Source organism: Epinephelus moara, chromosome 1 (genome assembly GCF_006386435.1).
Source record: "Epinephelus moara isolate mb chromosome 1, YSFRI_EMoa_1.0, whole genome shotgun sequence".
NCBI classification, from domain to species: domain Eukaryota; kingdom Metazoa; phylum Chordata; class Actinopteri; order Perciformes; family Serranidae; genus Epinephelus; species Epinephelus moara.
Window position 1 is genome coordinate 18,758,584 of NC_065506.1, and position 26,338 is coordinate 18,784,921.

Sequence of the window (26,338 nt, forward strand, 5' to 3'; positions counted from 1 at the left end):
TCTTAAAGGAATAGGTCAACAGTTAGATGAGAGGATTGATACCAATCTCTTATCTGTCCATTAAAAGTGCTGTATGCAACAGTCATAGCATCAATATTGCAGCATACCACTATTTGCTATGTACAGATATAGTGGAGTAATAATGTCCTGAGCACAATGAAGTCTTTCTACCTCTGTGTGCTGTAATCTGAGCTTCACTATGGGTCGGCCACAGGTATAACTAAGTACATGTGTGTATCCCACTGACTAGCTCATCTGCACTTGACGGCTACCGCTGATATCTAGACGTTGTCATCACTGAAATGTAGTGCCGACCCTCCAGTTTCCCCTGGTTACAGCCCAGTCTACAGAGGTAAATGTTGGCTTTGTACGTTTCTGCAAACCATGACTGACACATATCATATGCATCATATCAATGTTTTTAAAGTGGCGCAATATATGAGCTGACTTTGTCAACAGGAGGTGTGGGGGAATGATGGATGGTGTGTTACCTAGGCAAGACGCCTGCCAAGTCACCTTAGTGTTTCCAACAGCTTTTTAGGCACCAAACATGGGTTTTTAGGGACCAGTTGCTGGGCGATGGGGGAGTGTTGTGCCACAAAAAGCAGTTGTTTTTTAGTGGGACATTGCTCCATTTCCAGCAAAGTTGTGCCCCAAAAACTGGGCGTTTTTTTTAGCCAAAACACAATCTCTTCTTAAGTGGTTTTTATGTCTAAACCTAACGCCACATTGACATGTAAAGTTATAGGGTATCTGTTACATAATAACATACAAGTAATGTAAATGTATTTGTGTTTTTCAGAAATGTACAACGCCACCATTTTTTCTTTACAAATAGGCTGCCGGTTAACACCGTTAGCTCTGTCAGCACTGTTGCTGTCGTTTAACACGTTTATGGCATCAGCACCATTAGTTGTTAGCCGCCGGATCATCCCCCTTCATGTTGAGAACCGTGCCCAGACAACTCATACACTCTGAATTTTGCATACAGCCCCTTTGAATATGAAGTTATACTGGGGAGAAGTTAGCTTAGCTTAGCCTAGCATGAAGACTGGTAACGGGGAAAACAGCCAGCCTGGCTCGGTCCAAGATACAAAAAGAAAGATTTTTAAAACCACAATGTGTCATTTGAACAAGTTGGTTTTCTTACATATTAATAAAATGAGATACTAGTGCTATTTAGTGAAATTTAGAGGGGGTGGTAGGTGGATTTTATTACCTTTGTACAAAGTCAAGCTAGCCATTTATCCGTTTCTAGTCTTTATGCTACACTAAGCTCTCTTCTAATCTAACTTTTGGCAAGAAAGCTAATAAGTGTGTCTCCCACAATGTCAAACTATTCCTTTAACTTTTTGACTCCATTGACCCTAATTATGACATCATCAAAGCCGGTTTCAAATTTTCATCTAATGCACTACATCAGAGAATATCCTGTGTCTCGTGTACCTTGGCAAAAGAACTTTAAAATGCATTACCTTCTCAAGTACACTGAAGTGTATAAGCATCTTAAAATCCATCCAAAATGTGGATCTAGTCAAACATTCTTCAATTTAATACACATTAGTATGATAACTAGCTCAGTGCAGTCGTTTTGCTGGAACATAACCATCTCTGCAACCATGTCCTTGGGCATTAAACATTAGTATCAAGGACAGTACAATCATTTCAGTCTTCCTCAACATCCGCACACCTCTTTCCATCAGCTTTACCACACTGCATTAAAGAAACCCAATGCTGAAGCCTGGAATTTGAGGAGCAACACCAAGAGAAAAACAGACTGAGGACGATGCTGCCGCTGCTTCCCATTTGTCTCTTTAGCAAGGGATTAAAAGTCCTAAATCATGGCAAACATCACAGCTCAGCCTCGCAGCGCAGACTGACCAAAGCCCACTAACTAATTCTCTGGTGTCTTCCGCTGATCTCATGGATAAGTAGCAGACCCAGATATGCAATTAGCTAAATGGGTCCATGGGATCTGGGCTTAATAAATGCAGGGTGGAGGGGGAGGGAGTTCCTGGTGTGGTGGGGGACTCATTACTCACCGCCTTCTCACTGGGAGACACCTGTCTGTAACTGCACTCCTCAGTCATATAGAGCTGATTAGCCTCTAGAAAAATGAGACTTACAGGAAAGTAGAGACAGAAAAGGCACCCATGTAAAATAGCTGATTAATGTGCAAATTTAAACAGTTCTATTATAAGTGAGCAAACATTCATATTTCCTGCCACCTGTGTGAAGCAGATAATGTAACCTTTTAGTGCAAATATCAGCTAGAATTTCACTAACAGAGAGAGTTAATGACACCAGTTTTCAGCAGAACGCAGCAGTGCACCGATCCCAATAACAATCTTTATAAACTGCATCTCTATAAACACAAACCATCTGCCTTCGCTGTGTGTGTGTGTACATATGAGGTAGCAATATATCTTCAACAGAAGTGCAGACTGACTGTGGGAACTGAGTCCTGCAGCAAGAACGAGGACCGGAGAGGAAATCAAAGAGTAGTTATTCACTGACCTGGAAACAGAGAATATTGATGATGATTTCCTGTTTCAACTAAAGTATATCATTTCATCAATACATGCTGGCTGCTATGGAAAAAGTAATAGGAATGTCTTTCAGGGCATCAACCCGTGCAGTTAGTTTTGCTGTTATCCATTATAGTTTTGAGATGTATCACTCTAAGATTTTTGAGGTGCCCATAACATTAAAATGTGCAATTGTCTTTTATTCTGGGGTTTATCATAGGACACTCTCTCCTGACAAGGACTTGGCTCTTTTTGGATGTTCAAAGGACTCTTTAACACGTCCATCATACATGCAGACAGCTCTTTCAATGGGCATGGTGCTGGCCAAAAAAACTCATCAAATCCAGCATGCTTCAGAAACAGGCTGTGTGAACTTGTTTCAGTTATTCACATGGAAAAACTGTGATTTATTCATCCAAAATGTGAATATAATGGGAAGAATCTTGGGGTCCTCTTATGCAATATATGGACTCAATGAGTGCATCTGGATGTGGACCACATCTGGATATACATATTAACTTTATCCTTTATGGTTTTCTTGTTCCTGCATACTCTAATCCGTGATGGGCTGTGTCTGATAATCATACATGGATGATATGTATTGCTATGTGCTTTTGTGTTATTAACTCTCGACTATGTTGTATTTAGGTGTCAAGATCCCTCTTCCATGCGTGTGAGTGTTTGTTAAGGTTGGGTTTTGGGTATGGATTTTTGTTGGGGTTTATGTCCATCTGTATTTATATTAAAAATTAACCCCCACGATCTTTGGAACCTGTCAGCTATAGTCTGACCACGTTAAGTTTCTGGGGGCATCAGCCAATATTTAGGGAGATCCGGTGTAGCAGATACCCAGGGCAAGACTTTCCCTTCCATGTGCCGGACATTTCAGCTAATTTCTATAAACTGAAATCTGTGTGTAGATATAGTTTTAATAAGGCTTATATAAAGCTAGAGCTAACCAATGGGTTTGGAGATTGCATTTCGGCCAATATATACGGTCTCTCTTCATGGACTGTTTGCCGGCCACTCATACGTGATTGGTCAGTACTACTCGGACTAGTACAACTGGATTACAAACAGAAACCAGAAGGCTTCCGATACCAATATCTTACCGCTATCTACAGATTATGCATACATGTGACGATATCTGTTAATAAAGATTGATTTCCCCAGTGAACATCTTTAATTTGAACTATTTTCTATAGAAGAAATAGTTTCTATGCCTCACTGTGTCCCCAATAAAAATCTAAAAATGTATTTTGCTGTAGTTGACGCCATCAAAAGGCTTGATTTGAGAAAGACACTCAGTTTATTTACACCTAAGACAAAAGGAAAAGCAGCAAATCATCACATTTAAGAGGCTGGAACAAGACAATATTAGGCAGCTTTGCTTAAAAAAAATCTCTTAAGCAATTCATTCAAATTATAAGGAAAATAGTTGCTGATTATTTATCCTTTTCAATTAACTAATCACTTGCCCTCTAGACTTAATAAAGTAGTAATAGTATACATATTACGAAAATGCTGTGCACTCATAAAATTAATTTCCCATACGGCAACAGTAGCCTGCACATCACACTTGCTAAAACCCACATAAAGTGGGACAAACAGTGCATAGGTCTTTTATGAATCAACCTAATGTGACTCACAAATACAGGAATAACTGCAGTAAATATTCCCTGAGCCTCGTCTATACCTCTGTTGGGTTTGTGTTCTTTTTACCCCCTTTTTTGGAGGGGGGGGGGGGGTAGGACATCTGGAGAACAGCTGTTGCTTTGCATCACATGCGAGCACACATATATACACACACACGCAGTTGTTACATAGCCTTGCCATCAGGGGTTAAGGGGTCAGGAGCCCTGTGTCCAGACGCACCATTTAATCTGCTCTAGGTATAGACAATCTCTGGAAATCAAACACCACGCAGCCACATTTACACACAAAAATAGGCACGGATGCACACACACACGCACACGCACACGCACACACACACACACACACACACACACACACACACACACACACACACACACACACACACACACACGCACGCACGCGCGCACACACACACACACACAAAAAGACACACAGGGCAGACAGAGCCCCTCTGGTCTCTCTTCTATACAAGGCAAGTATTCGACCCTCTCTTGGGAGGGCAGAGATTCTCAATGATTAGTCCTGCCCCTCCCGGGAGGAGGGAGGAGGGGGGGGCACAGCTACTAATTCAATTACACAGACCCTCGTCCCTCTTCGGGCCGACTCCCAATTCCATGAATGGAATCAGTCCCATCTAGCAAAGTTGGGGGTGGGAGCAGAGATGCAACAATGTGTTTACATTTGCTTTACACTTGTTTTTTTTTTTCTTAGCTGGTGAGAGGGCCCCTGTGTGAGTGTGCGTGCGACTGTGTGTGTCCTATTGCCCTTTGGCTGAGCACTGTAAACTAATGTGAGACAAAATGAAGTGAGAGAGTTTCCTAGGCTCTCTGACAAGCATATAAAAAGGTGAAAACCACAATTTTTCAAGGTTTTGAATGAAGAGTCTGCAGTCAAGTGCTGTTAGAGCAGAGCATCAGTGCTGGAATTCAGTATGAAAGATGATTTTTTTGGGGGGGGGGGAGATAACTTATTTTAATACCACAAGGTTAGGAAAGACTGGCATAGGCACAAACCCTGAGAGCTAAAATTCAGTGCTATATGAGGCAACAGAGACCCGGGCTGCGAGACACAGTGCAAAAGGCGAGACATCATTGGAAATGAGGAGGATTATCTAAGCTGTTCCTTATAGCCTTAAAACAAATTCCCATACCATTTCAAGTGATAGCTCTCTGAAGCCTACACTCTGAACTATTTGTCCTAGGAAATTGCATTCACAATGTTCCTCTCCTCTGTAGCACTAAATGAAACGATGGCAAGTGTGCCCTGCTTACCATCCTCAGAGGAGCCGCCATAAAATGACAACTGAGGACGCTAAAAGCACATCCCAAGGTAACAATCCAGCTGTAACAGAGAGACTACATTTAGTGTTGAAATTAGGAAGGAAATTGAAATTTACTGATCATAAAAGCAATTCATTAACCATCGAAAGAGTTTCTAGTAACCTTTTTTCAGGACACATAAGAAGATTTTCAGACAGTTGTACAATTCTACTCGCCATTAAGGCCAGCATTTCCAACCTAAATGCTCCACTTGCTGTGCATTAGCACCCGTTTCCTTTTGGTTACTCATTAACCAGCACTCGTCCTGAGGAGAAATGCTGCCATGGAGAACTCCCTTAAAATGTTTGACCCCGTAAGGCAAGGTCACGTCAGAAAGCTCCTTCCCTCCTCCATCATCATAGCTGAACAGAGCAACAGCCAGAGAGCTGAGAGATAAGGGGCTAAACCGTCACTGTCATCAGAGGCGAGGATGTCACGCAGCAGGACCGGGTTTAAATGACACTGAACACCACCACATGCAACTGCTCGCTCATCGAGGTCAAACAATCTACCCTGAACAACATTTCCAGGGAAGCCTACTGAGCTGAAAGGTTGGGACCTCGTCCAGTGTTTCCATCGGGCCGTGCTGGTCATGGAGACACCGGTTGCCAAGTAGTCGTGGCATAGCAGAGCAGCTTGAATCGAATCCCACTATCTAGCGCTTTGAGTATGATAGATACTGTGCTCTGGTTACAGCGCCTGGTCACTTTGCATTAACTCCAACACCACCTGGAGCTGCGATCTTTAATGTTCCTACTGCACATTGTCAATTGGATCCGTGTGTGCTAAAAATGTTTAGAGCAAAAACAATTAAGACATGGAGGTCTGGATATTCCCCAATTCTGCAGATAAAAGGCCCAACCACAACTACAAAAGTGTGAGGCATGAACAGAGAAGGCAACACATCGTTTTATGATTCATGTGTGTGTTTATGACTCATAAAGGCATCACTACAATCCCCCACACCCTCTCATTTTTTATTTAATTTTTTCTTATTTATTTTAGTTCTTTTTTTATTTTCATATTTGTTTGTTTGTTTTATTATTATTTTACTAATTTATTAATTTTATTAATTTACACAGTTAATATTTATGGTTGTAGTATTTTCTTAACCTCAGGACTGTGACAAAAATGACGACGTTATAATTGATAAAAAATAATTAAATTTCATTATTAAAAAGAAATGACAACACAACAAATGAGAATTAGGGGTGGGGGAAGAAAAAAATCGATGCAGCATAGTAACGCAATATTTTGCGTGTCAATATTACATTGATACAAGGATGCCAAATATTGTTTTTATTATTGTATAAATTATTAATATTGCAAATACAAATTAAACCTTTGATATACTAAATACATTTTGCTGAAAAAAAAAAAGGTTGACATGACATAAACGGACTGAAAACCTTATCTTTTTAGATAAAACAGATGTTGATAATGTTTTTCATTGGGGGCTTGATTTGCTGTTGAAAAAGGCTATATAATATATTAATAGCTATATATCACAATGTGTTGTTGTAAAACTCAGCATATCGCAAAATGTTTAAAATCGTAATAACAATGTATCGGGACTTACAATACGTATCGTGATAATATCGTATCGTGCGGCCACAGTTCATGAGAATGCTGCTTAAATTTCTTTAGATAAGTACTATCGGTAACTGATTTGATATGAGGGAACAATTCTGTACACTTCTGGCAAAACTTTACAACACAGTGGGTTGCCTCTCATGCTGGCCTGCACACATGGGCTGCTGCTGTCCTCACTCTCAAACTCATCCCAACAAACAACCCATAAAAGACGCAAAGGCAGCCGCAGAGGCGAGTACATCATTTACAAGACACAATAAATCATCAAAGCCCAGTTTAAAAAGGCAGTCTCACTCTGGCGGTCCTGCAGATTAGGACGGGCCGGCTCTCTTCATGAGCTACCGACCTAATCGTCTTTTGCATCTCAGCCGCAGAGATATGGGAGTCCTCTAATCCGCTCATTGGGTGGACAGCTGTGAACAGACGTTTAACTGTCTGCTACTGTAGCTCCAGCCGCTTTGGCCTCTGAAACCCAATTCAGTCAACAGCTATATGGATTGGCATACATTTTAATTAGGATAAGCACCGCTCTGCCGTTCCTTATCTTTTCCATTAGCACATTTTGCAGTCAAGGTTTTTTTAATGGATGAGTGCCTTTCTAAGTGTGACACTTTCCCAACCCATTTGAAAAAGTCCACAGCAATTCCAGGGGCAAGTTGATGTGATAACAATTGCAGGCAGGTATGCCAGACTGCAAGCCGGAAGAACCAATTAAAAAGCAGCCTGGCGGCTGGGCAGAGGCTCGGGGACACTGGAGAAGAAGAAAAACATGACACGGGAGGTAAACTGCCTCACAGGGCTGCGGCTGCCTATTGTGGGTGAACAATCCAGCAACTCCAAGCCCGTTTTTTTCAGTGCTGTCTGCAAAGTGAAAGCCTGGCCCCTTGCTTGTCAGTTCTATTGTTAGGAGCAGGCAGGAGCCGCTCCCCATTCACCTCATACACATTAAATACTCGGCATTGTTTGGGGAGTCAGATGGCAATGGCAGGCACACATGCTCAAGAATGTGCACACACACACACACACACACACACACACAGTTCTTGCTTTTGAGATAAGATTGTATGAAGAGAAGGAGATGATTTGAAATATGGCATGGTTGCAGCAGCTAATTTAAGTGGTGAATTATCTGACTTTGCATCTACAGACACTGTGTAATAGACATAAAAAGCATTGGATCGTCAGTGAAGGATTGGAGGCATTACAGCACACAGCAGAGGCACCATCATAGATTTCAGACAGATTTTCTGCTAAATTGTTGGTTCCAATCAAAATGTCTGCAGCCTTAGAGCATGTTTTCACATTTATGTCCAACAGGTGCTTGTATCTGTCAAACCATTACCTGCAGAACAAAATATATTCCTCACTGAAACTGCTTGAACTCTCCTTTTTAGCTCATAGCCTAAAACATGAATGCAATCATTCTGGTTCAAGTCCTCTCACAGATTTCATTCTTCATGTCTCTTGTCACAAAACACACTCTCTGTTTGTGGAAAATCCCTCCTGTAATCAGGGCTTGGTCTGATATTTTAATAACTTAAAACTGCCTAATAGGCTTAACTACACGGCAAATTATCTGCGACAAAACAACTTTTCACAACTGCAAAATACCATTATCTGATTAGTCTAATAATCTAATGCACCTAAGTGTAACGGAGATAAACATGTGGCACAAAATGTAGGTTACAGCATTCCTAGCATTTACAGTGAGAGAATTAAAGGGAAAGTCTTCCTATGGCATTGCAGTGAACCATTTCAACTGTACACAAACAGTTGCAGGCCAATTATTGCTCATGATGTGTCCTTGCAGGTAAGTGATAGTGAAAACTAAACTCCAGCTAAATAAGGGTCTGGTGACCTACTTCCTGTCATCACAAATCACGCACACGGAGTCCATTTTTTAGATACCCAGACGGCCGCTATGAAAAAAATTCAAAATGTCAAGCAGGTAGTGTGAATATTCTGTCCATCAATACGCCGCCCGTCATCCATTTACCAGATGTGTGTGTGCTGATTTACAGCCCACAGCAAGGCAACCTGTGTCATTTCATCCCTGCGACTGGGATGCAGCCAAGGTGTTGACATGCTCGCTAGCCGCAGGGTTGAGAAGAGAACGGGCGGGGTGGTGAGAGAAAGATAGGGGTGAGAGAAACTAAGAGGGGGTATATTCTGGTGGCAGAAAAAGAAAGCGAGTAAGATAGAGAGAGAGGAACGTGTGGTGGTGGTGGATTGAGCTGAGGTTTGGGAGGACGAGAAGGAGATGGGGGAGGTAGGGGGATGGCTGCTACTGTTTCCTGCTTGGTCAGCAGACTGGGGCTGATTCCAGGATGGCTTATCTTTCAGCCGGAATACCACAACCGTACCAAAGGCAGGGATAGGAGGGAAGGAGGAGACCAGCATTATGAATCCAATGCTTGCTGCAGACTGCTGGGATTACCACAGTGAAGATGACAACCTCAACTCTGAAGAATTATATTTCTGAGGGTGGACTTTATCTCCAGCAAATCCCAAAAATGCTGCCCAAAATGTGACAATAAACAATGTTTTTAGCTCTACATTTAAGCTTCGTAGCCTATACACTTCCCACCATGAGTTTTTTAAAAGTAGAATTAACACCTCGCGGTTGTATATCCATGTCTGTACAGACATGGATATATAGCCATGACAGTAGACAATGCTTCTAATACGGATGTTGCTGCAAAGAAGCTACAAATTCTAAAAAACTGACACACATCTTCAACCTGTCATCACATAAGATCTATACAATCACCACATTTTTAAGGTGGGCACCCAAGATTAGTGTCACCAAGTCAGTATCTGACCAAATGTTATGGCATTAAATAATGATTAAAGTGTTTCTTGCAGAACATAATAATGTCCTAGTGAAGCTGACCTTTGACCTTTGGGATATAAAATGTCATCACTTAATAATTTTATTCTATGAGACATTTCTGTGAAATTTTGTCATGAATTCTTGAGTTATGGCCAAAAACATGTTTTTGGGGTCACAGACACCTTGCTGTCCAAGGGGACGTTTGTGCCAAATTTAAATAAAGTCACTCACGGCAATCTTGATAGATTGCGTTTACAAGAATGGGACGAATGGATGGACAACCCGAAAAAATAACACCTCATACCACGGCTGCCGCCAACATGGAGGCATGAATAGAAAACCAAAACAATGGGCTAAAAGACCATTTAAAGTTCTGTAGAGCTCAGGGGAACTTCAAGTGATAATTGACCCTTCGCTAAGTCCCAACCCCGGACACAGACTGACCAATCATGGCATAGCATCGGGCCGGCTCAGACCAGGGTCCGACAACAACACAGCTGTGCTCCATGTCGCTAATATTATCAGATTTCCTTCATTTTCAGGCTGGTTTTGTGGATTTCGAGCTAAATGTTGTGCCTGCGTCACGTCGAGTATTAATGACACTCGCTACCTGGAGAGGCCGGAAGGAGTAATACATTTCCTCCAAAACCAATCTGACAGTTGTGGACCAGTCTGACATCCTTTCTGTCTGCTTCCCTCTGAAATCACTTTTTAATTTTTTCAAAAATGTGATAATATTTCATCAGGGAGTGCAGGTAGTTACAGTGTGGGCTCCATGCTTACTCAGACAGCTTGTTGGACCATAGCAAAGGGGCGGGGCTTAGCGAAGGGTCAATTATCTGTGGGGTTCATTGCTACAGGCAAAGCCTTCTACATTCAAGTAGTAATGCAAACTATCATGAATATATTGATTATAGCCACATTTATGGAGATATGAGTGTATCAATCTCCTTGTCTACCTTTTACAAAGAAAGCAAATTAACTTATTTTCAATTCCTTTAAATATCTGTCCACCTGCCTGTTATATAAAGTGTGGAATGTGCGGCAGCCCAAAGCAAGCAGGGATGCCAGGTTGCTCAGGAGTGTTCACCTGCTCCCACAGCTGCATGAAAGTAAAAGGCTTGGCTGCACAGTTAACAGAACTCCAATCAGGGAACAAGCTGCACTTGACATCAGGGAAAACAGATCAAAAACAAGAATCCCATTTCCCATCTGCCACTTGTAACTGGCATTTAAATCCACCATCCTACCAACGCATGTTGCCAATTCAAAATCAGCACTGAGTCTCTGCGTGACCATTCCCTGAAGAGCGGCCAGCAATAAATTTCCCACCTGGTGTTTGCCTACTAGCCTTACAAACACAGACAATCTTGTCACAAAATGAGAGGATGCCTGACTTCAACTTTTTAAGTAACAAACAGGGAACTCAGTCCACAAAGGGAGAGACATCATTCAATCATGTTGTAGGGGAGGTGACGGGGTGGGTGGGGATGCCCCCAAAGTAATTTCCCTGAGGGTGTGCACTGCACCGGGGAGATAAGTAACTCAACTGAGGACAAGGCTGGCATTCTACCCCGAGTCCAAAAGACAAAAACGCCCGAGTCCATCTAAAGAGAGGAATCTGACAATGCAGCATTTGTCTTGTTGCCAGCTGGAGAACAAGGTCCCCATAGACACGTCAATATGAAACACTGCGAGCACCAACTTTAAGCTCAGAAGATTACTATAAACAATCTTATTTTAAATTGGCAAAGCAGCAAAGACTGATATTGGATTATCTCAATTAAATTCAAACTGGGACAGAAGTGATTATGCAACTGTTTGCAGACAGTGGCCTCGGAAAATAAGTACATAGTACTTGTGAAACATCAAATCCCTTGCCTTTCATTAATCCTACACTAAGAAAAACACCAAAAAGGTGAAGGTAAGGCCTTGTTAAACAATCAGCAGCATGCAGTTCATGCAGAGTGCCTTCAATGAACAGTCTGATTCAGCGGCAAACTGTGCAGCCACGCTGATCACAAAGCTGACACTGAATCTGAGTATTGTAACTTATGACTTAGCACCACCTCCCACGACTGGCATCCACCATTCAAACGACAACTGTGCTCCTAATAAACCTAAGCCTCGTTAAGGAATTAATATAACGTGTTTTCCATAGACAGATGGCCTCGTTTAAGTTTTTAAAAGCAAAGACTCCGAACATATTCAGCCCCACTGTAAAAGATGCTATTAAAAAAATTATTTCCTCATCGCCTTCACATCAAACCCATTGGAAACGTATCTCTGGAGACACAGGAGCACTTAACATTTAATACTGTTTACAAATGTAGGTTATAAAAATCCAACACACCCAACTCTTGGACAGCCACCTGACAGCTGGCACCTGCAAAAACCGACCTTCGTTGGTACAACCATCTTAACTGAGTGGCTCTGGTGTCCTATTAGCTCATGATGTCATTCATGTGAGGTAGCAGGATATAATAAAGACATTTAATCTAAAATTGTAAAATGTTTTATTAGCAGGCCTTGTTGATAGGTCTCATTAATGGAGTGAAGCTACAACCAAGGTGCACCTACTACTAAACTACTACTCTGGTGGAGGTATGATGTTTTTTGTAGGCAGATGTAGAAGTAAGCACAACCCTGGTTCCCTCGACAAAAAGCCAGAGGGATTTTTCCATTTGGTTTTGGATTACTGTACAAAATAAGCTCTGCTGCAAACAAAGGTTTATGATATCTACACATTTCATTCAGCAAGATAATCTTCAAGGACATCTAACCAAAAGCAGATTTAAAACACCCATTGACTTCAAGAGGGGGGAACTGGGGATGCTAAAAGTCTAACTGATTCCTGGTTTTAGGACTCATCCCTGCAGCACTCCTGCTTTACTACAACCCAAGCTAGCAGCAGGTGGGACGCTTCACTCCGACAATCTCCGCTGCTCATAACTCTACTGACAACGTCCACCAGATGAAGTCACTTGGAAACAGCTAATGTAACCACTGTATCCATGCTGCATTAGCACACACTGCCCATAGCACAGCACACAGATAAAAGGCTATTTTCAGCCACTTGATTAACACTGAGCTTTCCACATGTAATGTAAGCCAGCTGCCACACTCATAACGCTGCCTTTAAAAAACTGGAGCAATGTTTACAGCACCGCATAGCAGAGTACACTCTGTTTGAGTGGTGTTTCGTCTTCTCCTTTCTGTCCCCGTTTTTTACTCTGAGAGGCCTGGCAGCACTCCCATGTACTCTCCCTTAACTAATAAACAAAGAATGGTTTCCCTTATATAGCTCTATTCAAACTCTACGGCCTCCACAAGCAACATCAGAGGCTCACAGAGAGGTGGAGAGTGCAAGCAAGTCTGTTCCAGACACAGAGAGATTTCGGCCAAGGGCAAGGAGCACCATCGGTACGATTGTGTAACAGTTGTACATTAACAGCCACTTTAAGAGCTATTTCTGGTGCCATCCATCTGCAAAATTTTGCAGTGTCAGGCTGGGTATGTCTGAGAAGAGCGTTGCAAAATGAAACACATCTGGTACAAAACAATCTTAAAAAAGCAAAGTGTCACACATCGAGAAAAGGAAACTGACTAAACACTTTTCTTGCAGTGGGTCAGAGAAAGAATGAGAGACCCAGAGCTGAGAGACGAGGCTCATCCTGCCAGTTCAAAGTGTGTGCTAAAACCTTTTCACCTGCTTGTGGTCGAGTGGCACTATGTGCAATGGTGCCAACAGTTTGCAGTTTGCACCCTGGTACACTGTATGACAAAAGAGAGAACTCGATACTAATCACTGTGAATAAAACAAGCATGAAGCACACAAAAAAAGAGACAAAAAAAGAACGAGAGAGCGCCTGTCAGATCTGTCATGTCAGATCTGTATGGGCTTTAAGCAAACACTGACACCCAACTGAACTGTCTTGTCATAGAACAATATACTTACTTGAATTTTTCACTTTCAATTATCAGGCAAAATAACGACCTGTCAAAGAGATTCAGTTACAATTACAAATTGTTTTTTAAGAGTCGTGCAATTGTAGGTGACGCCTGACTAATGGATTTGAATAACTCAATTGGATTAAGCATTGTGGCAAAATAATTTATATTCACATCAGTTTTTGCATATAAAGATCAGTTCGGGAATACCTTAGGAGCCTGTGGAAAAAGCTGTGTAACAATATCTCACTTGGACAACACATTTCACCATTACAAAATAACCCAAGTGATGTCACCAGGGTTATCTCCGCCTTGGCTTGGCGACTACAAGTTTTTAAACTGAAAGACTGTTTTACAAAAAAGTGTCTTGTGCCACTTTCCTACTGGACAAAAAACCCACTACAACCCACTAACATTTGGCTTTTGTATTTAATGGGAAAGGTTACAATCAGCATTCACTCCCACGACAGATGACTCTGCAGTAGTCACAGGTATTTATTGGCTCCAGCTCTGATCGGCTTCGATCGGCAGGGCTAGAAACAGGACACCCATGCAAACATGCTAATTTTAGCCCCTTTGCCAGTCCAATGCAATGACACCCCGCCACAAAACACTGTCTGTCTCCATCAAGCAGCGGTCAAACATCCTTCAAAATTTAGTCTCCACCAAGTTTAAAAGAGGGACTGAATAAGCAAGAGATGTGAAAAAAAAAAAAAAAAAAAGAAGTAGCTACCATCACATTTTCACTGGCCTCCATACTGCTTTCTACTGTTTACTAACCTGTTTTCCACCCCATCCATTTAATTGAACCTGACACACCCTAAGAAAAACAAACAGAAATGCATACTCGTCTACTGCTAGTTATGGGAAGGCAGTCTATCACCTATTTTGAATGGGTTGTCCACGTTTAAGAAAAACCTTCATATCAATAACGGTCTTCTAACTATCGCTCTTTGGCTTTTACTCAAATAGAGGAGGGTTAAATAAAAGTGACTGGTGCAACACAGCTGATACGCTCCAATAACCTACTCCATTTTCACTCTTTGTTCCCTCCAAAGCCAACACTGTCAAGAAAGTTTTAGGTTACTTAGCAAATTCTTGGCTTAGTGATGTAATATTTCAATTCATTAATAATAGTAGAGATGCTACCAAGTATTGGCCGCTGATGTTTCAGCTGATATGCATGGTCAAATAACATAAGGAATATAAACTATAATTTTGGGAGTGTAGTACCATAAGTTGTTACCCTTTGCCCCAAGGAGGTAACAATGAAAAAAATTACCATTTTTTAGTAAATGACTGATGTTGTTGTGTTTCAAAAACATGGGCCAGAGGTGGCCATTGAACAGGCCGGGAGGGTCTGGCACTAGCCCCTTTTACAATGCCAGATTTTCCGCAAATGTTGGGCCGTTTTGCCGACAAGGTAGTCATACTGTCGGAACCCTTTTAGTTTAAACAGACCGAGGTGGCCTTCCGCAACTTGTGGGAGGAGCTGTTGATGACGCCGCACGTGCAACCCACTGGCAGTGGATAAACAGGAAACCGCTGATAGCAGGAATTAGTGAGCAGCTAGTAGCAAGAGGATCGCAAACCTGACAGACACTGTAAAGATGAGCAACTGCGGAGACAAAGAATTGCGCGCCCTCCTTGTCCTCGCAAACGAAGAGGCCATTAACCAGGAACGGTGAAGAACGGGCCGACTTATGAGAGAATCGTCAAAGGGCTGACCAGCCCCGGCTTCCCTCCCACGTCACTGTTTACGTCACACGCTGAGCTACACGTTTTGTTACTTGCTCACGCCCCCCATTGCCCCGAAAAAGGTGCATTCTGTATAAACAAAAGTAGGTAGGTGGCATTTTGCCGCACTCCCAGATTTTGTTTTTATACTGCCAATGCTGAAAGACTGATTGGGCTTTCCTGCAAATTTGCACAACTCCTATCTAAAAAGAGCTACTGTGTTGTTCCTAAAGCACCTCTTCTTTTTGCATTCTATGGGAAACAAGGATTCAGCACACTGATCAAAGAAAAGAGAAAGCCTTTCACAAAAAGAATGAGAGTCTCCTCCTCCTCTTTATGATCAGACTTTGGGATGATCTTAGAATCCAGGGTGTTGTTGACGCCATGACACTTCTCAAACTTCACTGGGTTGTCTGTTGGTTTGTCTGTCAGTGGGATTATAGAAGGTCCGTGCTCTCCGAGTGCCTTTCTAGTTTGAAATGTCTTTTGACATTTTAATGAGATAAATACTAAGCTGAAAACACAGATTCATTTTTTGGTCATTAATGATGGCCAATTTCATCCAGCACACACAGCGCACCCTAGATTACAACAATCCATTCATTACACTTGCATATCAAGAAGAATTTGTTCTCTCTGTTCTGCAACACTGGGACCATTTCAGCCCCTCTGCCAACAGGGTGGCCTTATACAGCGGGGTCACTCCCCATGCAAGTTAGCTACCAAACATTTGTAGCAAGAATTTATCCTTATGAGAAAACCAAGAATAGATGCCCCGGGCCGCGGGAGGGCTGAGGAGGCGCGGAGGGGTGGGATACATTTCCAGCACTCCCAGAATGTTCACTCACCCTTGCTCAACAAAGCTCCGAGCGGCTCCGCACTCACTTCCTGGGGAATTCCAACGCAGGATTACTTTCACAAACCACAGCGTCACAGGGACTAAAATAATTTGATGAGTGGTGCAAATGTTGAAATTTGTCAACAAAAAACAAACATGTTGAGTAATGAGAAGACCATTTGTTTGTGACTTTGGGAATTGATAGTAACAGACAACTGCTGAGGAACCTTCAAAGCAGCAGAGGAAACTTAGACACAGTCAAGCCTTCTCTCATCTTTAAACTATAAGGATGGGCTACAGTTTTCATTGGCAGAATCATCAAAGCTGCATGCGCTCATCCCCGTCTTTTATTTTTGGTTGCAGATCCAATTGATATCCTGTCTTGTTCAAATGCCAAGCCTTATTTTTCTCCCCTCACAACATCTACTGTATAGATATGGCTTTAGACTGCACTCTTGTATAAAAAGTCAACTTGCAATAGTGTTTATCTCTAAACATTTGATGTTTTGTGATTCATCTGCAGTACTTGGAGCCACACACGCAAACACACTTCAAATAAGATACCAAAAATAACGACAACAGGTTGCATTTGGCATCAAGTAGTTCACTGAGTGAATCTAAAAGAAAGCACTTTGCCTAGGAGCACTTGTTATGGTGGAGAGGGTGTTACATGGTTCACTTCATAGCTGCATACTCTCTGATTTAGCTTTCGGAAGCAAACCAGCAATCTCTATGTAACAGGCATGCTTCTGTAGCCTTTAGGCAACTACTGCATTTCCTAGTTACTTTGGAAAGATCAAATAGCCCCCAAGCAGAGGGAAAATGAATCCCTACTGCCAAAAGCAATATAAGTATTAAAAATGAATCCAAGTGAAATGTGAAAATTACAGGGTGTCATATATTAACATGGTGCACAAGCGCGCTTGTGCCACATGTAGTTTGGTGCAAAAGAGCCAACTCTGTTCGCAGTGTGGTGTGCTGCTTATGCACTGGGAGCAGCAGACACCTGATTAGGTTACATTTCTGCCCTGGTGACTAAGAGGCATGAGCCTCGAGGTGGCAACCATGGCAGCAGGGATTTCTGCCAGAGATGCACTCCAGTAATAGCTGAAGAGCTCAGCTGCAACCTGAAACACATATCAGAGCAGATCCGCTTTCAGCCAGGGGTCGGGATGACGGCCCGCTTTGGCCAAAACTCCTAGAATTACAGACTGAAGTTTGGAAGTGAACCTGGATTTGGCCCAGCGAGTAGGCTAGGTGATGTTTGAGTAACGTCATGTGCTGGCTGATTTCTTTAGACAATCACAATCAGCCAAAGCTACATTTTGCAGTGGTCTCACATGAAAAAGACAAAACAGACAGTTTGATCTTTTACAAATCTAACTTTTATCAAGGGGAAACAAAATCCCAACCAAACAGTATTCTAGCATACTTGTGCAATATTAGCATACGAATAAGGACAAGGAAAATGGTAAAGTCAGCACAGATCCAGCTATAACAGATGATATGATAAGTAGCTCTGGGGAGCTAATAAAGACACTTATAGCCGGTATTCATTTCAAACTTAAACGGGAGGACTTCACCTCATTTCTCCATAGTGATCTTTCAATTTTTGTATCATATTTACCTGGTGTTATCATCAAAAGTTTGAAACATGGTACAGACACAACTCTCAAGTCCTCTTGAAACATAAGCATGTGTATTCTACCTAAAGCACATAATGTTTTGAGATGTTGCACAGGGACATTTTGGCACAAACAGATCATCACTGCACTGAAAATGGAAACCCTGACCACCAAATGCCAAATGACAGTTTACTTTGTGTTCATAGGGTTACGGTCAGTTTATACTATGAAACGTAAATATGCAAAACTGTCCACCAATCTCAATACATGACAGTACACGACCATATGTGGTCATAAAAACTGTCTTGCTCATCTACCGAGCTAACAGTTCAAATGAGCAACTCCATTCAAAATGCCTACTAAGTAGTAGGCAGCGTGAGTTTTCATCCCCCGTCACTATGACAACCGCACCGGCTCCTGCTGCTCCAGACTGCTCTGCATGACCAAAATTTTGTATTTTTAAACCAGACTGGGGGTCCACTGACTTACATCACAGCACACACACAACCACATATGCAGGCCGCTGCAGGGCACGGGTTGCTCAGACCAACTGCTCCTCCTGAAACACACTCCATGTTTAATTATAGACCAAAAAAAAACAAAACACAGCCAACATTTCCTATCCTTGAGTCATACGGAGTATTTAAAACCAATCAATTAGCAAAGGCCACTTGTGCAGAAATAGTACTTGGTGTTACTGGCAGGCAACCACTGTACTGGCGTGTATTTGTGATGCAATGTGGATCGGATGGTGGACTGAGTGGGAGGCAGGCATACCAGAACTTAGTGGGAGGTGGGAAAAAACAGAAAGTGGATGGGATGTGCCAAAAAGACAGCCTCTGCTGCATCCACCAAACAATGACCAGCATTCAGGACTTACACATCACAATGTTACCACCAAAAAAACAGTGTTTGCATGCTTCACTGCTGATGGGCTGGATGATGAAATCTCTACATCAATCTAGTCATTTCAGTTTTGATACTGCTGCTAAATTTGTTGCATGCGATTTTACTTTCGTTTGACCTTAACAAAAAGGAAATTTGGGTAAAAGCTGTGACTCCTGAGTGTTTTGTAAACCTGCTGCCTCTTGTTAACTATAATCCTTCCCTCTAATATAAGTGTGTGGCCAGGACAAGGGAGCATGCAAAGTGATTCAACGTGTTTTCTGTCTTAAACTAAAGAAGTACTGTACATTCGGAAGGGCCAGACACAGGGGCCCTCTTTCTTACAGGAGGCCCTGCTTGGAATCTTGTGATTTGACTCTTATGTTTAAGGTTATGCATGCCTTGGCTTGGTCACAACCAAGTGTGAAATTCTGTGATATTGTTAACTTGAACTAGGCCAGACATTCCTCCACCTCCATTCAGCCTTTCTCCCGCCGTCACAGTGCAGAGCTCCACACATTAAAAGCACATCACCTCAACACAGCATTCCTAAAATGTGTGTTAACTGCCATTTGTAACGCATTAAACTATGCAAACTGCAGTTTGTTTAAAAAAAAAAAAAACTGCCACTCAACTGCAGTATGAAACTTTAGAGTTATACTCAACATTTTCAGTCCGAGTTGATTTGGCAACAACTGTGGTTACCGTAGTAACAGCAAGTGTGGTTCAATACTACAGCAAACACTCACTGGGCAGCTACTTTGTCTCAAAAATAACAGAGGAGCAACTGGTTAATCTGTTTACAGTGCAACCAAACAAACTCAATTAGGGCAGGAATGGCGGACCCCGCCACCAACAAAAAGGCTACTCTATCAGTATTTAAGGAATGTAAATACATTGCCTGGCTGTTGCAGATAAAATGCAGACATACTATAGTATCAAATAAGGGGTTTGATTTCATAAAAGTCTTAAAAGTGCATCCAAAGATTGACGGCTATGGTTTCCTGAATCATATTATTCATAATCATCTTTCTCACTCTATCACCTAGGGAGATGAAAGTGTGGGGAGATGAAAGGAAGATGACAACCCATCCCACATACTGGGAATAAAATTCCAACCCTTAGAGGAGCATTTTATTAAAATTATGCAGAATTATACCATCAATCCTACATGGCCAACATATGCTTTATCCTTGAGAAGGAGAGTTTGTTCACTCAAGAGGACACATCATAAATACACATGGTTGGAGTCACAAAGGAGGGCAGCTAAGGAGGAGAAAGGAGGTAGAGTGGCTCATCAGTTGCCAGGAATCCAAAGCAAGTAGACATCGTGTTTTTTAATATGTATGCTACAAAACAGGCTACCTTGGCTGAACCCACTACATTCTCATGATTAAAAACTTTTATTTCCTCTCCAACTCCAGATCAAAAGCAACTCCAATCTGACACACTACAGATGTAATCATGCTCGGATGAGGCTTGCAGCCAATGTACCCTGCTATTTAATGTGCAATGTTTTACAAACATGCATTCTTAATGTTCTAATTATTGTCTTAAATTGTTTAATCCCATATAACCACCATCAGTCAAATAAACTAACCTATGGCAATTACGCTTGCCCTCAGCTTTTGGTTTCCAATTTGGCAGCCGAAGCCTAGTTACCAACCTGGCAACCACTTCCAAACATTTGTTTCAGGCTCTAGGATCCATAAAAAAACAAGGAATGAGTTCCAGGTGACCAACTGGGAGCTGCACTGGGAAACAAGCAGAGCAGACACTGAATGTTCACCCGCTGCATTAGCAGCAGATTATGGTTATTTCAGTACAACTGAAGAACAAAAGATGCTGTTAGTCGGAGATTTCACTTTCAAAGTCCTTCACAAATGTAATTTTAACCAGGCTTTTTTCTGTACAGATCAAATTTGGTCCCCATCCGCTAAAGTTTCCTTCCACCTGCGTGAAAAAGCCTCTCGTCATCGCAACTTTTGCATAAAAAGGCATAGCTGTGTTTTTCTTACTGTTGCACCAGGCCCTTCCAGAGAGATGTGTTATTCATAAGAATTGTACCCCACGACGCTGACTGACACTTCCTGCACGCAGAGCAGAGCTACCTGGCTGAGCATGAGCAGCAAACTGTTGGCTCCTTTCCCATGGCCCAGTGCATTAACATTTGTGCCTCTTGAGATTAAAGTGTCATTATGGGTTGCTGATTACTTCCTCTCTGTGGTCACTGGTGACAGCAAAAGCCTGCTGTCACGCAGAACAAAGGGACACATCAATAAATTAGCCACGTGCTACTGATGAGTAACCCCTCCGCTGCCGGATGGGATCGGCCCTGAAGGTCTTTACAAGCCAGGAGCACGTGGTCATCAAAAGTTAGTCCCTCAAGGCTATAGTCCAAGCTGCAGGACTTTGCCATAGTATCTTCATGTAAGATGTTTTAGTAGCAACAGGGCTGTGGGTTATGCTGGAGCAGTCATCTGTGGTTTAATTTTAAGTTCTGTCGTTTATGCAAAGCATGGCTGCTTTTAGCTTTCAATATGTGCAGACATCATTTCCTGAAGATTCACTCTGCTTCTCTGCTGCTGCCACTGATTTCAGCACTAAATAACTGAACAGCTACACACAGTAAAGAGTGTAATTGTTGATCGCTCTGCTTTGAGAAGATTGGTTTCAATCTATTAGCATAATGGACGCGTAAACACATTCTCCAAAAAGGTCAGTGCAGTTGCTAATATAATGAAAAAGCTTTTGATTGCTGCTTTTATGTCAGGGAAGCCAGATAGAGTTTGGTCAGTTTAATAAATGATCGGTGCCGTCACCGGTGGCAGAGTGGCATACTAAGCAGCAGCAGCAGCAGCAGCAGCAGCAGCTGATGGTGACGGTTAACTGTGAGACTCGAGAAAATGACATTTTCACCGAGATGAAACAGAAGCATAGCTGATCAGCACAGGAGAACAGGGGCCTGGCTCATTAGATGAGAGCTGCCATTTTGAAAGGACAGATTTTAACATAGGGCAACTTGAGGGGATGGGATGACATTCTCATGCTGCCTCAATTTCCCTCCCCACCTTTATTAACTATAGATTTTTGGATAAAACACACACAATAACTCCCGACTGCTCACACAGGAAACGCTCTCCCAACACCCAAATGGATCTCAGGATCACAGACTGATGTTAGACATGCCTGGAGGATGTGTAACAAACCAGTCAGAGGAGAGCACTCGTTCCTGAGGCATTACACACACATTGGAGCCTGCAGCCTATAAGGTCATGTGTCTTTTCCTGACAAGCCAAGGTCCATGCAGCCAGAAGGGGAGTGGGGGAATGGAGTATATATGTGTGTGTGTGTGTGAGACGGGAGGCTTCAGGGGACGATTTACTTTTGCCCATTAAACTGCCAGAGAAACTCACTTGCACATCAAACATCGCAGGCATCTCTTGCTTCACTGGTGCCCCCCATCTCATATGACCTGTCACTTCTGCCTCCTGACCAGCTCACAGCCCCACACAGGGGCACTGGAATCCATTCTGTTCATTGATCCACACATTGCAATACTACTATAGAGTGTATTGATCCATGGCCCCATAAACATGTGATCATTCAGCTCACCTGCTTGGCAACACATTTGAACATATCATAAGATTTCCTGCAGTGATCATAATAACACATACAGCATGTGATTGGGTGCGAATGGCAGAGCCTTGTCTTGCTATGAAGGGGTGTGGCAGCAGAGCCGACACAGGCAGCCATCCACACAATCCATGCAATATAACCTGGACGGGTTGCTGCTGTTGCAGAGAAGCCATGCATTTAAATCTACACGTCGCACTGTATGTTTTTTCCCATCATGCTGCTATCATTGTCACCTTGACCGTGGCGACCACATGCACACACATCGGTGGGGATAACGCCCACGGCTGACAACATAGGTTCCCCAATGTATGCAGGCTGTATAATGTTTAACGGTGTGCTGGAGCTGGAGCTGGAGCTGGAACTGTAACGCGTGCTCCTTTCACGAGCTGCAGCCACGCGCTTTGCACAGGTGGCCGCCCTTTAATGCGCGCGTGTCACCAGACGACATGTATAATTCAAATAAAAGTTAGGAACAATTGCCTGTGGCGTTAGTGGCGGCGTGGATGAGGTGGTAACTTAACATGGCGGAGGCTGGTTCTCCCTGGCCAGTGCAATGTTACCGTGAACTCTCCGTGCCTCTTTGACTCCGCACACCCACCACACACACACACGCACACACACACAGCCAACCCTCCGTTGTCCACATGCTCGGCTTCGCCCATAGCAGTCCTCACCCGGTGCCCTCCTGCAGCCGTGGTGCGTAAAGTCGCCCAAAAACCTGATCCGGTGCCACTGAGAGAAGTCGACAAAAAGGGGGACCGCAAGTTTGGTTGATTCAAATGAGCATCACCGAAACACAACTTGGGCTACAGATCCATTCAGAGAGCCGGGAGGAACCGCAGCCACGGAGAGGCTCCCATCCAGCGGGCTGGGACTCACGCTGGGCTCACACACACACACACAGAGGCGTGCGGGGTTTTAATATAAAGCTTTGGTCGGAGAGAAGGTCAGACAGATCTGCTGCTGCGGGGGAGATGGGCAGCAGAATAAGCCGATTACAGGGTTGTAAACCTACCTTCAGATCCTCTACTGGGGCATTTCAAGCGAGGCAGCCCGGAGAAGATGCACATTAGCCGACGGTCCCGCTCCTCGGCTGTAAAATATCCTCCGCGTTGAGGGAAATTTCCAAGTGGCTGGACAGTGTGTGAGCAGCAGCGGCACTGTGTGTATGTGTGTGTGTGTGTAAATGGGGAGGGGGGAGATAATCCTACGGTGGGGTAAAGAGGAAATGCGTCATTATTAATGGCCCACGCGCTTTGTAGTCCATTCATACACCCCCATGGTCCAGGGGGACTACAAATTAGTGATACCATTAGATAGATAGATAGATAGATAGATAGATAGATAGATAGATAGATGTGGGATAAGTTTAAAAGCACTATATTATTATTTTTATTCTTGGTTGGCACCTGATTATAATGTCTGGGGGAAACTAGTCAAGGCCCTTTAAGTATTGGTTTGGAGCAACAACAAATAAAGAAACAAAGGCAGGAGAATTCCCAGTCAGAGGCACATAAACATCACCACCTGCTCAAATAAACTCACTGTTTGTTTTACTGTAGGCCTGGTGGTGAGAACGAGTGACCTCAGACCAGCCAACTTTGTGCTTCTCCCCCTTGTTTTGCCTTTGTTCAACAAACCAGGATCCAGTTTTCCAGGAGTGTCTTAAGGGGTGTTTAGTGCTGAACTTTCATAATGGTGTGGGGGACTTGTTAGAGACAGATTAAAGAAAGAATCCCCTCAATAGATGTTTTAGCAAAGTAGACACTCATGGGTTTTACACACACAAAAGCTCAATTATTTCAATTCTCTGTTCTGAGGTGCATTTTGGACAACGTTCAGCTACGTAACTAGTTGTGACAGGGCCGTAATCATGTATGTAACATGGGGCCACACAGAGAAAATATGAAAATTATAAAATACTATTACTTTTTATGACATGGATGAGATTTTTATGGCATATATTTTACAGAAACAATCAATTGATGGGGCTATTGTTTACCTAACACTCATATTACATTATAGTTTTCCACTTTTTAATACATTTGAAAGTAATGACATAAAGAGACAGTACAGTGTTTTGACATTGATAGCACCTACCAACACAAGTTGAGCAATGGAGCCTGGTACATCGACGGCATTTGTAGAAACCACACACAAAACTGCAGCACACCATAAATCTAGAACTGGTAGTACCGTGAAACTTCAATTGAAGGCCTTGTATTAAACGCCCAGTCCCTTTTACTATAGCCTGGCATAGCTACACATCTTGACAAATAAAGGCCTGTTGACTTAAGTGATTTGAGCAAATAATTGCAGTTTTATGGCAATAATAATAATGACAGTTTATTAGATTTATTTATGATCATGACTTAGTATAGTACTTTTTTTTAAAATTTTACTTAAGTAACACATTTGGGGGTTAATTTTGAGTATATCTGGATATCGGCAGGATGTGAAAATACACTATAATACATTATAATTACAGCATAGAGTTGTGATTTAACAGAATCATGCCAGTACATAAATGTTAAATTGAGATTAACAGGGAGACACTTTCCTTCTTCAGCAGACATGTGAAAACAACCTCTTGTGTCGAGCTGCATCATCATGTACAGCAAAGGTCAAACATCAAAGTCAGCGTCAGAGTAAAACTTTAAAAACAAAAGACAAAAGTTGAAGCAGGGGAGTCCAAGATATTTTGACACTTAGTCCCTATTATGAGTCAAGCTTGAAAACCTCTGAATCCTACATTTCCCATGATGCAGCTCTCTTGCATCTTGGATCAGTGCCTGGAATATGCCCATACCTTCCACACTCCACACCCTGTTTTTAATGCAGGCTTTTTGTTATATATATGTCTCCAAGCCCAAACTGAGATAACCCCGATGACATCATCAGGATTAGTTTTTCAAACATGATAAATCTTATCTAGAGTCACAGAAAACATTGAACTGTACTCACAGGCTGTAAAGTATTCCTTGCATTGAGTAAACGGATCATGTGTGAATTCTACGGAGTGGCCCTTTAAGCTGTGGTCTAAAATTATTTTCACCATAAAATAGTTAATGCCGGGCTCAGCAGCTACCTGGAAGTGGGACATTTGATAGTTCATTATTTTTGCAGGGGTCAGCTGAGGTGACGTGGGACAAAAATATAAATTGAGGGACTGGAGGCATTTGCTCCACATGCTATAAATGGACACTTGGGCCTTGTTGTCAGGGTACAGTTGGGTGAAATGTGAACCTTAGGGTGGGGGGGTGAAGCTTAAAGATGTTGACCCGAGCCGCAGCAGGACAATCTCAGCTAGATTCCAGACATTCTACTGGAAGCCCCTTGTTACTGTCAGCACCATTAACACGTCTGTCCGACCCGATCCGTCTGCCTCTATAAGCTCTATACTTCCACAAACACAACAGCATAAATCACCAGGTATGTAACATGACTGACAAACAGCCCTTTCAAAATAAGAGCACACACTGTTTCCAGGCAGATATGTCTACTTGGAATTTTGTTTTCATCTGTCCATAAGTCATGTAAAAAGTTGCTCAAAGCAACACCTACTGAACCATAAAATCAGGGTCACAGGATAAGTCATTACCTTTGAAATAAGATCCCAGAGATTTTCTGCACTCTGGCAGATTTTCATGTTGACACGTTTTGCGGTTTCCTTTCAACAAGCACCCGCAGGCACTGGAGAGGGAAAAAAATGCTTTCAACTACAACGGACCTAC

At 42.6% G+C, this 26,338-nt stretch overlaps 1 protein-coding gene across 3 annotated transcripts in view; it reads right to left on the bottom strand.

The window, feature by feature from the left end:
- Positions 1 to 23,774, bottom strand: part of tln2a (talin 2a) — a 121,900-nt gene extending 98,126 nt beyond the window's left edge. For all 3 annotated transcript variants that reach the window (XM_050042919.1, XM_050042928.1, XM_050042911.1), the window contains exon 1: positions 23,620 to 23,774. The gene's annotated coding sequence lies outside the window, so the exon portion shown is untranslated. The remainder of the gene's footprint in view (positions 1 to 23,619) is intronic.
- Positions 23,775 to 26,338: the final 2,564 nt, after the last annotated feature.